Source organism: Carcharodon carcharias, chromosome 12 (genome assembly GCF_017639515.1).
Source record: "Carcharodon carcharias isolate sCarCar2 chromosome 12, sCarCar2.pri, whole genome shotgun sequence".
In the NCBI taxonomy this organism is placed as follows: domain Eukaryota; kingdom Metazoa; phylum Chordata; class Chondrichthyes; order Lamniformes; family Lamnidae; genus Carcharodon; species Carcharodon carcharias.
The window spans coordinates 18,849,487-18,862,402 of NC_054478.1; the positions used below are offsets into that span (position 1 = coordinate 18,849,487).

Here is a 12,916-nt window from a genome sequence, read left to right on the forward strand (position 1 = left end):
TTTACTGTTGCCTTAATGGAGGTGTAACTGGGAGTCAGATCAATTAGGGGATTTAGGAGTTATTATAGCAGTAATTTGTAGACCTCTGTATATGCTTAAAATACTTTCTTCTATTAATAAATGTTTAATTTAGTTTTGTTAAAAATCCTCTAAGACCCGGTGGACTTATTACTACCGAATTCAAGGCATGCATCTCAAAATAAAATACAAATTGCAAAACAGTTGTGGCAGCGGTTTCAAGTTTCCGTCTGGGATTTGAGCAGCTCAGCATTTCCCATCCACTTTGCCATAACAAGATTGTATGTTTTCTCATGAAGAAGTCTAGAGGCTTGTATGGTTGAACAACTATTTTTTAATAACACATTGTTACGGACAAGAGGGGGGTTTAATTTAAACAGCTCTGATTTCTCCTCTCACCACCCGTCCGTGAACAGAAAGGTGTTTTTGATTTTTGATTTCCTGCTTTATAAGTGGTGGTGTTTTGTCCCAACCCCTCAGTGTTGGAGTGATCCAATCCTCTATTAATAACTCCACAGCAAACTCGAGATAGGGTAAAATCAGAGGGTTAGTTTATTTTCACACACTGAAATGCGGGGAGGGGTGTCATTATGTAACCCCTGGTACATTCATCAAATAAAAGAGGAATAAGAAAAAGAAAAAGGTACAGGGCAAAGACAATAGAGACGATAAAGAGTTATTGTTTCACATGAGTCCAGGGTCCAAGATCAAAGTCCAAAGGTGTACTCTTTCAGAGTTGGGTGGCTGAAGACTGATGCTGGATAATTCACTTTTCCAGTAAAGACGATTTCCATGATGAGCTGGGCCCATAGGGAGGAAGTAAACTTGTAGGCGCCGGTACAGAAGTTAAGATGTTCTTATAGAAACAGTGTAGATGAGGGCCAGGCAATTTAAACCTGGACAGAGCTCTGGTTCTGCTGCTGTTTGGTTGATGGAAGATGGCACACTGCCTCTTTCAGCTCCACAATGCAACATTACAGGCTCTAGCAGCTTGATGTTGGGGGTGGGGTAGGGGGCTCATGTGACATAACTCCCACTTCTTCCCCTTGGTTTGGACAAAGGATGTATATTCCCTGTCTGTATTCTTAAAATGGTTAATGTGTTATCCATTGATAAATTCACAGAGATTTCAGGGTCCTTTATCCTCACAGACGGATCGTTTCCATTGGCCAGATCCTGGCCTTAGAAATGTAAATGGTCTTTGTACGGCTCCTTGGGATTTGACCTCAGCAGCCACAAGGGGCATTAGCACCTCTTTACCTCATGGACTTGTTTGTGATCCCCTCTGTACTTCTCATTGTTTTGGACTTGCGCATCTTTCCATAGTGTCCTGATGAAAGCACTGCGCAGTAATAGCTGGACACAGCTCGTGCCTGTGAGGTCTTTTGGTGCCATAGCACTGGCGTGGTCTGCCACCATCTTGTGTTTGTCTTTCCTTGCCCTTTTGTTGCTTTATGAGCTGGAATGTTGGGATTGCTCTGCACCATGGTTTAACTTCACCGTGTAAAATGGATCGGTTTTACTGGCGGCCTGCTGGTTGACTGAGAATTTGGATCGCTTTTTCCAAAGTCAGATCTTCTTTAGATTAGAGTACACCTGAAAGAGCATCATCAGCCATTCCCACTACTATTTGGTCTCTTGTGATCTCCGACATAGGGTCACCATAGTCACAGCCTTCAGCTAATCTGTATAACTTATTTAGGAAGAGTTTATGGGTTCCCTGGGCTTTTGGACTCTTTTGTTAAATTTTGCTCGCTCCAAGATTTTATTGCTTCTTTGGTTAAAGTAGTAGGTGTCAAAAGACTTCATGACCTCTTCAAAATTATCAAAAAATTTGTTTATTCCTTGCCTGGCTATTATGTCAACCACCATTGGACCTACTGAATATAATAGACTCTTCTGATGAAGAGTCATAGGGACTCGAAACGTTAACTATATTCCTTTCCACAGATGCTGTCAGACCTGCTGAGTTTTTCCAGCTATTTTTGTTTTTGTTTCAGATTTCCAGCATCAGCAGTATTTTGCTTTTATAATAGTATATTCACTTGTTCAGCCTCTGTTTTCTTATTCAACCCTGATGCTAACATATATCTCAAAAATCATCTTCTCCAATGATGCCCAGTTTTGCACCTGCTCTGGCCCTTCCACCTGCCTTAATTGGTCTGGCAGTGTTGACTTACCATCCATGGCTGGTTTCAGCACAGCTTTAATTATATTTATTTTTTAAATGGCGCTACAGTAATGGTTCTTTTTTCTCCCCACGCTTGTCAGGTATTGGCGGGCTGCCGTCGTGATTATGGAGAGGTTTTAAACTTCAGCGATTCTGCAGAAATCTTTTTAATGCATCATTTTGGCCAACTGGTTGCTTTCCTGAATTTGGAGAATTGAAGTGAAGCTTATTTTTGCTCTGACTTCTCTTTAAAATTTCTTTTTTCTTTCATGCACAGCCGCCACATGTTACGCCGCTGACTCTGGTTCCGGGCTGCAGTGTTCTTCAAGCCATGCTTGTTCATATAATTGGTCTGCCTGTGTTGTCCGATTATTGCGCCGAATTTAAAAGCTTACTTTAGCTTTTTTTTTTGGAGTTTGCTTATCCTTTTGTGATCTGGCTAGGTCCTTTGACTCTGCTTTTGATTGGGTCTAGCAGTGGACCTCCACATGCTCTGGTGGAGTCCTTTTACGCTGCACAGTGGATCTTCTGCCCTTCAACCTTCGCATCTGTAATGGACCTTGTAAGCCGATCTCCAGCTATATGTTCGAAGTCTTCAAGTTAGGCACACTTCTCTCAGGTCAGACTGCATTTTCTTTACTTTTACATTCTTAGGCATTTTGGGGTCCTTCATCTGCTGCCCCCATGTTGTAAGGTTATCTGTTCTCTCATGAAGAGGACTAGAGGCTTGTGTGGTTGAACAATAACTGTTTATTAATAACGCATGTTAGAATCATATCTCTCGAGTCTGAATTTCTCTTTTACAAAATGGAAGGACATGGCATGATCTGGACATCTGGATGCTAACCTGGGATTTATTTTAAAAGAAAGCCATAAGTTCAACTGTCGGCAAGCAGGCCTCTTCCAAGAAATCACCTGATCTTCATGGTAGTTGGGGGAGATCTGGTTGTTTTTTTGAACTGTAAATCACTTTAATTGATGGAGAAAAAACTGAAAAGGAAGGTTGGTAGCTCGCTGGAGTCACATGGGTGTGAGGAAAAAACTTAAGTTGTGAACCTGCTGGTTTTGAAGGGAGTCTTGTTGGGGAACAAGCTGGGGAAGGAAGGCTGCCCTAACTGGCTCCCTCTCTCTACCTTAACTAAATATTGTGCGTGGCTATCAACCTGTAGCCAGAGCACCCTCATCTGAATGTAACCAGTTTGTATTTGGACCTGCAAAGCTGAGACCAGACGTTGAGAGCTTTCAGACATCCTCTGGGACCTACCTGCAGCTCTCTTCACAAGAGAGAACTCCAGGCCGACAGCATTGACTGCAGACTTTATTCTTTATTTTATAACAACCATTCTCTAAAGCCCATCTCTGCAGAGACACTCGGTCTGTTTGTCCTTTGTTTACCTGCGTGTGTGTGTCTGTATGCTGGGGGAATTCTTTAGGAAGAGATTGATAGTTATACCTCCCGATTACAATTGTGTGTTAACCAGTACTTGCAACTTGTTAAAAGAAGTTTTGTTTTAAAATAAATTAATAATTCTGAGTTTTTTGAAAGAAGCCTGGTCAGAGTCTCTTTTCTTCTGGGTACTAGAAGCAGAGGTACACAATTGGCCATTTCAGTGACAAAATTAATGGTGCAGCCTGCAGAGTAGTGGGGCTTGATAACTCGCATACTCCTCCCATCCTGGTCGTAACACACATAACTATATACATATGTACAGGATACAGTTCTGACTAAGTGCTATCTTCATGTCAATTTCTACCATACTCATTACTGCACTCTACCACTCCCATGTGACTCTCTACATTCATAATGTGTGCGGTACTGCTTCCCAAGTCCCACATTAACCCTTGCAGTCCCAAATACCTTAATACTACAATCTTGAAGGGTTGTAAGGCTGGAATAGGGAGGGGTGAGGCCACAGCTGGGATTGAGAACACTGATGAGAATTTTAAAGTTGTGGCGTTTGTGAACCAGAAGCCAGTGTATTTCACTAGCTTCTTGTACCATCTCCATATCTGTCCAGAATATACTCAATGAATTATCATCTACAGATCTCTAAGAAAACAAAAAATTAGTTTTGAGGACTTTTATATCATCACCTAAGCATTCAAAAACAAAATAAAAACAAAAAAGAAAAAAAGAGCAATTTTGGTCTTATTCTACACTTTCCTGCTCAGTACTTTCCCCAAAACTAGCTACTCCAAACCATTATCTGCTTGATTTAAGGTAGTAGAAGAATTTTTTTAAAAATCATCTAGACCTGGGTGGGGTTACATGAATCCTATTGTCAGATTAAGAATTGAAACACAAAGTGGCCTTCAATAAAAATTTGTATTTAATCTATGTCCATAAGGAAGTTTTAATCAATATTTTTCAAGAAGTTTCTGAATACATTTTGTGATACTCTAGTTTTATGATTCCATTTTGAAAATTATACATAAGTTATTCAATTAAAAGCTTTGTGAAGACAAAGCTTAAAATATATTCTCTCCAGCTGTGCAGTGTTGGACAAGCAGAAACTTGATACTTTTTTGAGAGAGGAGAGCAAATGCTTTTTAATTGAAAACAACAGGCGTGAGGAGAAAGCGTGAGTGAAAGAGAGCAGAAGAATTTCAGATGGAAAAAATGAAACGGAGATGTTTACTGATTATCCCCTGAGGGTTCAGGTGCAACCAGCACTTCCAAGAGATGTGGTGCTTTTTGTCACCCTCTGAGGTAATGGTCCAGGAGTTGGGTTGAAGGGCGGAACGATTGGGAGGCGCCGCTTGTTCTGGTGAGGACGGAGATTGCGGCCGGCCCCGGGCAGCAGCAGCAACAGGAAGTGAAGGAGTTGGAGCTGAGGTTTGTCATTTGTTAAAACAACTAAGCAGTTTAAACCTTTAAATCATTGAGTTTAATTTCCCAGCTTTTGGGGGGAGGGAGGGAGGCATCTCTTGTGTTTGTCTTTGAATCCCACTCCCCACACTTGGTGTTTCCAGGTCCCTCAGTGTCAACAATCCCCTGAATAACGACAACATCTTTTATTATCATTTTCTTTTCACTTAAAACCTGCTTTTGTTCCACAACATTTACAATCTCTTGATTTGTAGAATAAGAAGCAAAGGCTGACGTTGGGATTAGTTTCTTATTCTCGATATAATCTGTGAATATATTTACACCTGAAACAAACCTCAATATTTTATGTTTCTGGTCTGTTTTTCTCCCCCCCCCTGTCATTAACAGTTTGATGTTAAAACCTCTGCATTGGGTTGTTAGCTTTCCCAAGAAAGAACTGGCATTATATACAGGGTGACCTAAACTAAGATGAGACACTGGGATTGTGTGGGGTCGGGGAGGAGGGGGGTTGCTGGCTTCCCAGACATTCCCCACTGCCCAACACATCTCCCTGACAGATGCATTCAGTTGCCCTCTCCCCAATCCTCTTCCTGCACTCATTCACTCAGCAGCCCCTCTCACACTCACCCAGGAGCCCCTTTCCCAACCCCCTCCCCACACGGACTCACTCAGAAGCCCCTCTCCTGCAACCCCTCCCATCACTCAGCTCCTCTCCCTACTTCCACACCCAATCCCCACGTTCACTCACTCAGCAGCTCTTCTTCCCACCCCCACCCCACACTCATTCAACTGACCCTCTACCCAACCCCACACTCACTCAGCAGCCCTCCTCTCTACCCCCATCCCTGCACTCATCCACTCACTCAGTAGCCCCTCTTCCCAACACCCTCTTCACACTCACTCACAATAGCCCCCATAACCCTGGGCTGTTGAACCTGGTTAGACCGCCGCTGGAGACTCGAGCTCTGCTGCTCTCACCTCAGCCACCATCATCTGTGGCGCTGGGGACCTATGGAGGATGCCGAGCTGGATCATCCACTTGGCACTCCTGGCTGAAGATTGTTGCAAATACTTCAGTCTTATTCTTTGCACTGACCTACTGGGTTCCCCCATTATTGAGGATGGGGATATTTGTGGAGCCGCCTTGTCCAGTGAGTTGTTTATTTGTCCACCACCATTCACGACTAGATGTGGCAGGACTTCAGAGCTTAGATCTGATCCATTAGTTGTGTGATTGCTTAGCCCTGTCTATCCCTTGCTGTTTATTGTTATGACACAGCAGTTGGTAAATGCTGAGTTATTTAAAATCCCAGAGGAAACTTTGAACAACTGTCATAACCTATATTTTCAATTGGTGTGTTTGAGACACAGCTCTGAATTCAGGAATAAAAACCACCAAGCCTCAAGAGACTTTGTATATATATATATATATTAAATTAAACATTTATTAATTTAACAAGAAATTAAACACATACACATGTCTACAGATTACTACCATAATAACTTTTAAACAAATGCCCAAATTAATCACTCCCAGGTAAATCTTCACCAAGGCAACAATAACCTAGACTTTAAACAGACACCAGGCAAAGCACATTTGATCTTACAAATTCAAAATGAGGTTCCTTTCAATTTGTTTCCTTTGCAGACTCAGCTGTAGGGCTTACAACCTGCTTAGATCTTACATGCCTCTGACCTGCATACACAAACTATACCTAGTTTTCCCTTTGAATGTAAATTCTCATTGTATCACCAGGTCTTTGAACTTCACCTTTTCTAATAATAAAACCCCTTTCATAGCACCAATTCTGCTAGTAATATAAACACGTTGCTTGGTGTCTTCTAGCTAGGTGCAATATTTTACCCCCTTTTGAATGGTTTATTCAACAAATGCAAATGTACTCTTTACCTTCTAGCCTCCTGTTTATCTAGTTAACATCTCAAACTACTGTACATCAAAGCACCCAGACTAGCTGGCTTTAATCTAATTAAGTCTCACACAGCCCCACAGACACAGACCCTACTACAAGTCCAATTCAAAAAAAATTTCCAATAGCATTATATACATTAATATCTTCATGACACTTATGCTGATGTCATGCAAGTAGTTCTGCGTTATAGCTTCACTAGGTTGAACTTCATTTTTAGGTATGACAGGAGCAGCACCAGGCATATCTCCTGCACTCTTCATTGAACCAAGGCTGATTCCCAGCCTCAGTGGTAATGGTAGAGTGGGGATATGCTGGGCTATGAGGTTACAGATTGTGTTTGAGTACAATTCAGCTGCTGCCGATGGCCCACAATGCCTCATGGTTGCCCGGTTTTCAGTTGTTAGATCTGTTTGGAATCTATCCCATTTGACACAGTGGTAGTGCCACACAACACGATGGAGGGTGTCCACATTGTGAAGACGGGTCTTCATCTCCAGAAGAACTGTGCAGTGGTCACTCCTACTGATACTGTCATGGACAGATGCATCTGTAACAGGCAGGTTGGTGAGGATGAGGACAATTATGTTTTTCCCTCTTGTTGGTTCCCTCACCACCTGCCGCAGACCCAGTCTAGCAGCTATGTCCTTTAGGACTTGGCCAGCTTGGTCAGTAGTGGTGCTACTGAGCCACTTTTGATAATGGACTTTGAAGTCCCCCACCCAGAGTACATGCTACGCCCTTGCCACCCTCAGTGCTTCCTCCAAGTGGTGTTCAACATGGAGGAGTACTCCATATTGGTTGAATTCAAGTTCCACCACCTGCCAAGGTGGGATTCAAACCTGGGTCTCCAGGGCATTACCTTGAGTCTCCGGATTATTAGTCCAGTGACAATATTACTACGCCATCACCTCCTTGTGTGCAATGGGTACTGTGGGTCTCAGCCAGGGCTGCTCCGAGTGTGTGGTGCAGGTCTCGAGCGGGGCTGTTCGCAGTGGCAGCTGCATTTCAGAGGCAGGGCTGCAATAGAGACCAGCATGGGGAGTGGGGGGGGGGTGCGGGTGCTGCTGACAGAGTCAAGTGGGTGAGTGGAACAGGGCGGTGGGGGAAAGATGGCAGGCAGAGGGATGACTGGGGGCGGGGGAGCTGGTGCCAGACATGGCAGGGGGCTGGGTGGGCTTCATATGGCATGAGAGGGAGAGGGAGGGGGTGCGCACAGATTCGAGACTAGAGAAAGGGAGGGTTATTGTAGCCCAAGAGGGATAGGTTGCACTCATGACTGGAGGGTGGGGGGAGCAGAGGGTGGGGAAAGGTGGTGTGTTCAGTCCTGAAGGAAATGGGGGTGACAGACAGCCCTGGGACTCAGGCCAAAAGGTCAGGGTGAGAGATTAAAGGCAGTCCTGGGGCTTTGTGCACACCATGCTACAGGGCTATGCATGGCACACACGTCATGGTCGCAGTCCAGAGAGGGGCAACACCAGTGTGCTCAATGGCATGTTTTGGTGTGCAGGGTGTGGTCGGTGCCTCACACGGTGTTCCTGTGGATGGCTGGCTCGGTACTGGATTGCAGATGGAATGGTCATGGTCAGGGGAGGCATCTGTAGCCTGTAAATGGGGAAAATCTAATAAAGTGGGGAGTATTTGAAGCTCTCGTGGTGGTGATGGGGTGGGGAGAAAGAGAGGCGGGGCAGGGGGCACCTCTCTGACCATGTACACAAGATGGGGCAGGGTGAGTTCCACATGGGACATTGGCGCAACCACAGTGATGGTTTCGACGGGAGGGCAGAAATGTCCACAATTACTACGGGCTGCAGGGCTACTGGGGGAGGCTGGAGAGTGACCGGATGGGGCACACGATGCGGTTCCAGGACGGTTGGAGGGACATGAATGGTGACAGGGGGAGGGTCGAAGTTGGTCTGGAAGTAGAAATGCAGCACCACTACCTTGAGACCCTGAATCAATGATGCGGTTTAAAAATGAAATGAACAAAATCTCCACAGAAGATCTGAGACAGTGGGGAAGGAGTCCATGGTTGGACTCCAGGGCCCTTACAATGGGTCACCCTCATATTTATTAGATTCTCAACATGGAGATGAATGCTTAGTTGATGAACATTTTATTGAGAAGTTATAGTTGAAACCACATGGTGTGCTGTTACGTGAGACTGTAGTAATCATTGGTGGTCTTATTGAGCATTTAAATTTCAGAGGAATGAGAGGAGGGAAGAGGCATTCAGCCAGTAAGGGAGCACAGCTGTTGGATATCTGCAAGATGCTCTACCCTTTAAACTGCATTGTCCGATTTACATGGGACATGGGCCACAAGGCATCCAGTTTTTCCACAAGTGCAAGCCAGTAATAATCTCTAATCCTAATCAGGCAGCACATGAACATCTTTACTGAGGGTCACCTTTGCATGGCAGTGCTGAAGCCTCTTCCACCTTCTATGGGATTAAGATGTCTGGTTGTTGGGGTGGCTTCATTGGCATGTATGAGCTGTGAGGGAGCGCCTCAGCTACAAGGCAGAGGGTGGGTAGTGCAGGCACAACACAAGAGCATTCCAGTGGCTTTCTGGCTGGGAGTGGGAGGTCTGCAATAGTTGGTCAAGCTACATTCATCTCTTGAATCTATCTGCCCACGGAAAGGAGGATGAATTTGGAATATAGGCTGCGCTCGATGCAGCCTTCTTAATGGCAGTGCTCAGATTGAGGAGGAGGAGGAGGAGAAGGGCCCAGTGCCATCTCCCACAGCTTAGAGAAGAGTCCTGGCCTGTGGTACATAGTCCAGGATAGGCCCAGGAAGAACCAGAAGCTGACAAGGTCAGACCCATCCTACAGAGGCAACTGGCGCGACCAAGGGTATACCAAAGACGCCTCTTTTATTTGGAGATGAGCGCGAGACAGTGCTGCACAGGTCTACGTTTGTCAGGAGGTGGAGTGGGTCATACCTGTCGCGTTCTGCAGGATTTGACATATGGACTAGGAGGTCATCCTCTCCCAGTGCTCCTGAATGTTACCAATGCACTCATCTCTTTTGCAAGTGGCTCATTCCTCGGACCCGTTGGGGATCTATGTGGCATCTCTCGGGCCTCAACACGTAATCGTATAAAAGAGATGACAGATGCCCTCTACAGTAAAGCTCACAATTATATAAATTTCACAATGGATGAAGCTAGCCATACTGCTAGATTTTTGGGATTTGTGGTGATCTCTGGCTTCCCTAAAGTGCAGGGTGTGGTCGATTGCACACGTCACTTTAAGAGCTCTCTGGCATCAGCCCTTGATCTTCATTAACAGGATAAGGTTCCACTCCATCAATGTTCAGCTGGTCTACGATCACCAGAAGCAGATCATGCATGTTTGTACCAGGTATCCTGTGAGTTCCCTAAACTTCTACATCCTGAGTCACTCCCAGATGCCACTGGTATTTGAACGGCTGTGGTGCTTACAGGGTTGGCTGCTGGGTGATGAGGGTTACCCCGAAGACGTGGCTTATGATACCCATTGCCCTCAAAGTGCCTCGGAGGAGAGATAACAACACAGTGCACCCTGTGACAAGGTCCGTCATTGTGCAAACCATTGGCATTCTGAACATGAGCTTCCGATGTTTGGACTTCTCAGGTGGGATTCTGCAGTACTCTCCAGAGAGGGTCTCCTGCATCATTGTGGTCAGTTGCGCTCTGCACCACCTGGTGCTTCAAAGGGGAGATCACTTACCATAGGGAGACATGGCATGGGAGACATGAAAGGTTAGCAGAGATTTCCTTAGATGAGGAGGACTTGGGAAGGACAGGAACCTGAAGTGGGCCATGATGGCCAGCTTCCATGTGAGGATGCCCTTGCAGCAGCACGACATGGAGGATGTCCCCGTGACACATTGATAGCCACAAGGCTCCAGGAGTAAAGTTCAGGCAAGGGACCCGAGCACATCCCTCCTGCCCCTTAGCACCATGCCATGATTGGAAAGGCCTTTACAAGCAGTGACATCACAAGCAAGTCAACGTTTGACCTTGGACCTGCAACCCTCAAGGATCGCGAGGCCCTAATTTTTGGAAAGGTCAGCAGCCAAAGCTGCATATAGCTGTCATGGGAAGTGAAAGGCAGCACAAACCCTGCATCAACTGCACATTGTGCAGTCATTGACATGTGAAGGAGACACTTTGTGCAGCCACAGAGGTTCCCACATGGTTGTTGTGACCATAATGGGTGCAGGTCGTGTGCTTCCACACTCTCAATGGAGATAGCTCAGTGATGATGAAACAACATAACTTTTAACCCTTCCAGGCTCATGAGCACACAATTCTGTGGTGTGTTGCAAGGCTTGAAGCTTCAAAACTCAATCTGCAGTCACCTTCAGGAAAGAGCTTCACATATCTCCCTTACACTGCGCAAGGGGTGAGTGACGAACATGAGTCTGTTAAACATCACATGAATCTGAGGCTCACAAAGGGAGGCAATTACAGAATGGGAGCTTGGGTCACCCTCTCAATAAGAGGGCACTTGGATGAATATGCACAATGCCTTCAAATGACGAAACCATTGTCACAAACAGGAAATATTTTTGCAAAGGTGCATAATATGTACAGTGAGTGCACACCCTTGCCACCGTAGTGATCTCAGAATTTCTTAAATTTTCTTACCCTACTGCTACATCTAGATGCGTCCCTGATATCCGCAGCAGAGGTGGAAGCAGCCTCCTTGCTACACCTTGCTGTCTCCTTGCTACACCTTGTCTGTGATGACCTTGGCAGGCCTGCTCTGGAGGCTCCGGCCTGCTTGGGTCTCCTGTTATGGGGCTGGTGCACCCTCCTCAGCCTGTGGAGCTGGGATTGATGGAGTCACTGGCTGAAGGGATTGGCATTGGCTGGACGTTCTCAGAGTCACCTGGGTGGATGCCCTGGCGTGTCCAGCTGATGGCCCTCCTCCCTTTGGCTACCCAAGGGCCCCTTCTAACTCCTTGAAGAGAAGTGGCACCTGAAGGGTGGTCGAGGTACCCCGACCCCCCCCCCCCCCCCCCCCCCCCCCCCCCCCACCCCCCCACCACACACACACCTCGCCTAGCCGCTGATGGATCCCACCTGTGCCTAAAACAATGGAGTGCAGGTCCAATTGCAAATACTGCAGGATCTGCTGGATTAAGGTTTCCAAGGTAGCTGCCACCCTTCCCATGGTAACCTTTAGGCACTCACATGTTGGAGCCACAGACAAAATGTGGATGTTCTCCTCCATTCTTTGTTTTAGTCTGTTGACTGTCCTTTGCAACTCTGCCTGATGTCCTGCTGCCTGTTTTTGCCTCTGCAGTTTGTTAATGATGCCTGTTTGCAGAGGCTTATCATCTGACACGGACTCAGTGGGTGCCTGATCTCCAGTTCTGAATGCCAGAGACCTGGCCTGTCACTGCCTCTGACTGCTGGGGAGACGTGTCTGCGAGGTATTCCCCAGAAAGTGACCCTGAGCCTAATCTAGATCTAGCACCCTCTGAGGTGTGTGTCTCTGCGCTGGTGGAGGGTGTGGGTAAACGCAGTGATCAGTCTTCATCAGAAGGATCCTCGGCATCCTCTCCTGAGGTGGCCTGGTGCTGAAGGTCTGTCTCGAGCTCTGTCCGGGTCTGCTGGTGCCTGTGAGAGATGGAGGATCGATTTTAATTCATGAGCAGCCAGAATACAGCACTGCATGTCACTTACCATGAATGTCAAGGTATGAACAATCCATGGAGTTCTCATCACACTGGCTTGCTGGGAGAGGCTGATCTCTCCATCGCCACAGGATCAATCCCTGCCCTCCCTTACCAACTCAGTGGCATCCTCCTCGAATCAAGTGAGCTCCTGGATTTCAGACATCCCTCCTCCTGCCTGGGATCTCTCCCTTCCGTTATGGACAAGTTTGGCCTGCATGAAGGCAAATGGATGGAATGTGATGAGAAGGGATGACATAGGTTTGGAATCATGCATGCCTCCTGTGTGTTTTGAGCC

General features: G+C 46.2%; 1 protein-coding gene across 4 annotated transcripts in view; it reads left to right on the forward strand.

Annotated features, from left to right (window-relative positions):
- Nucleotides 1-4,913: 4,913 nt before the first annotated feature.
- Nucleotides 4,914-12,916, forward strand: part of nhej1 (nonhomologous end-joining factor 1) — a 254,131-nt gene continuing 246,128 nt past the window's right edge. For 3 of the 4 annotated variants that reach the window (XR_005944627.1, XM_041201702.1, XM_041201704.1), the window contains exon 1: nt 4,982-5,024. The gene's annotated coding sequence lies outside the window, so the exon portion shown is untranslated. Of the gene's footprint in view, nt 5,025-12,916 lie in introns of all 4 variants that reach the window. The other variant, XM_041201703.1, reaches the window with a different exon arrangement.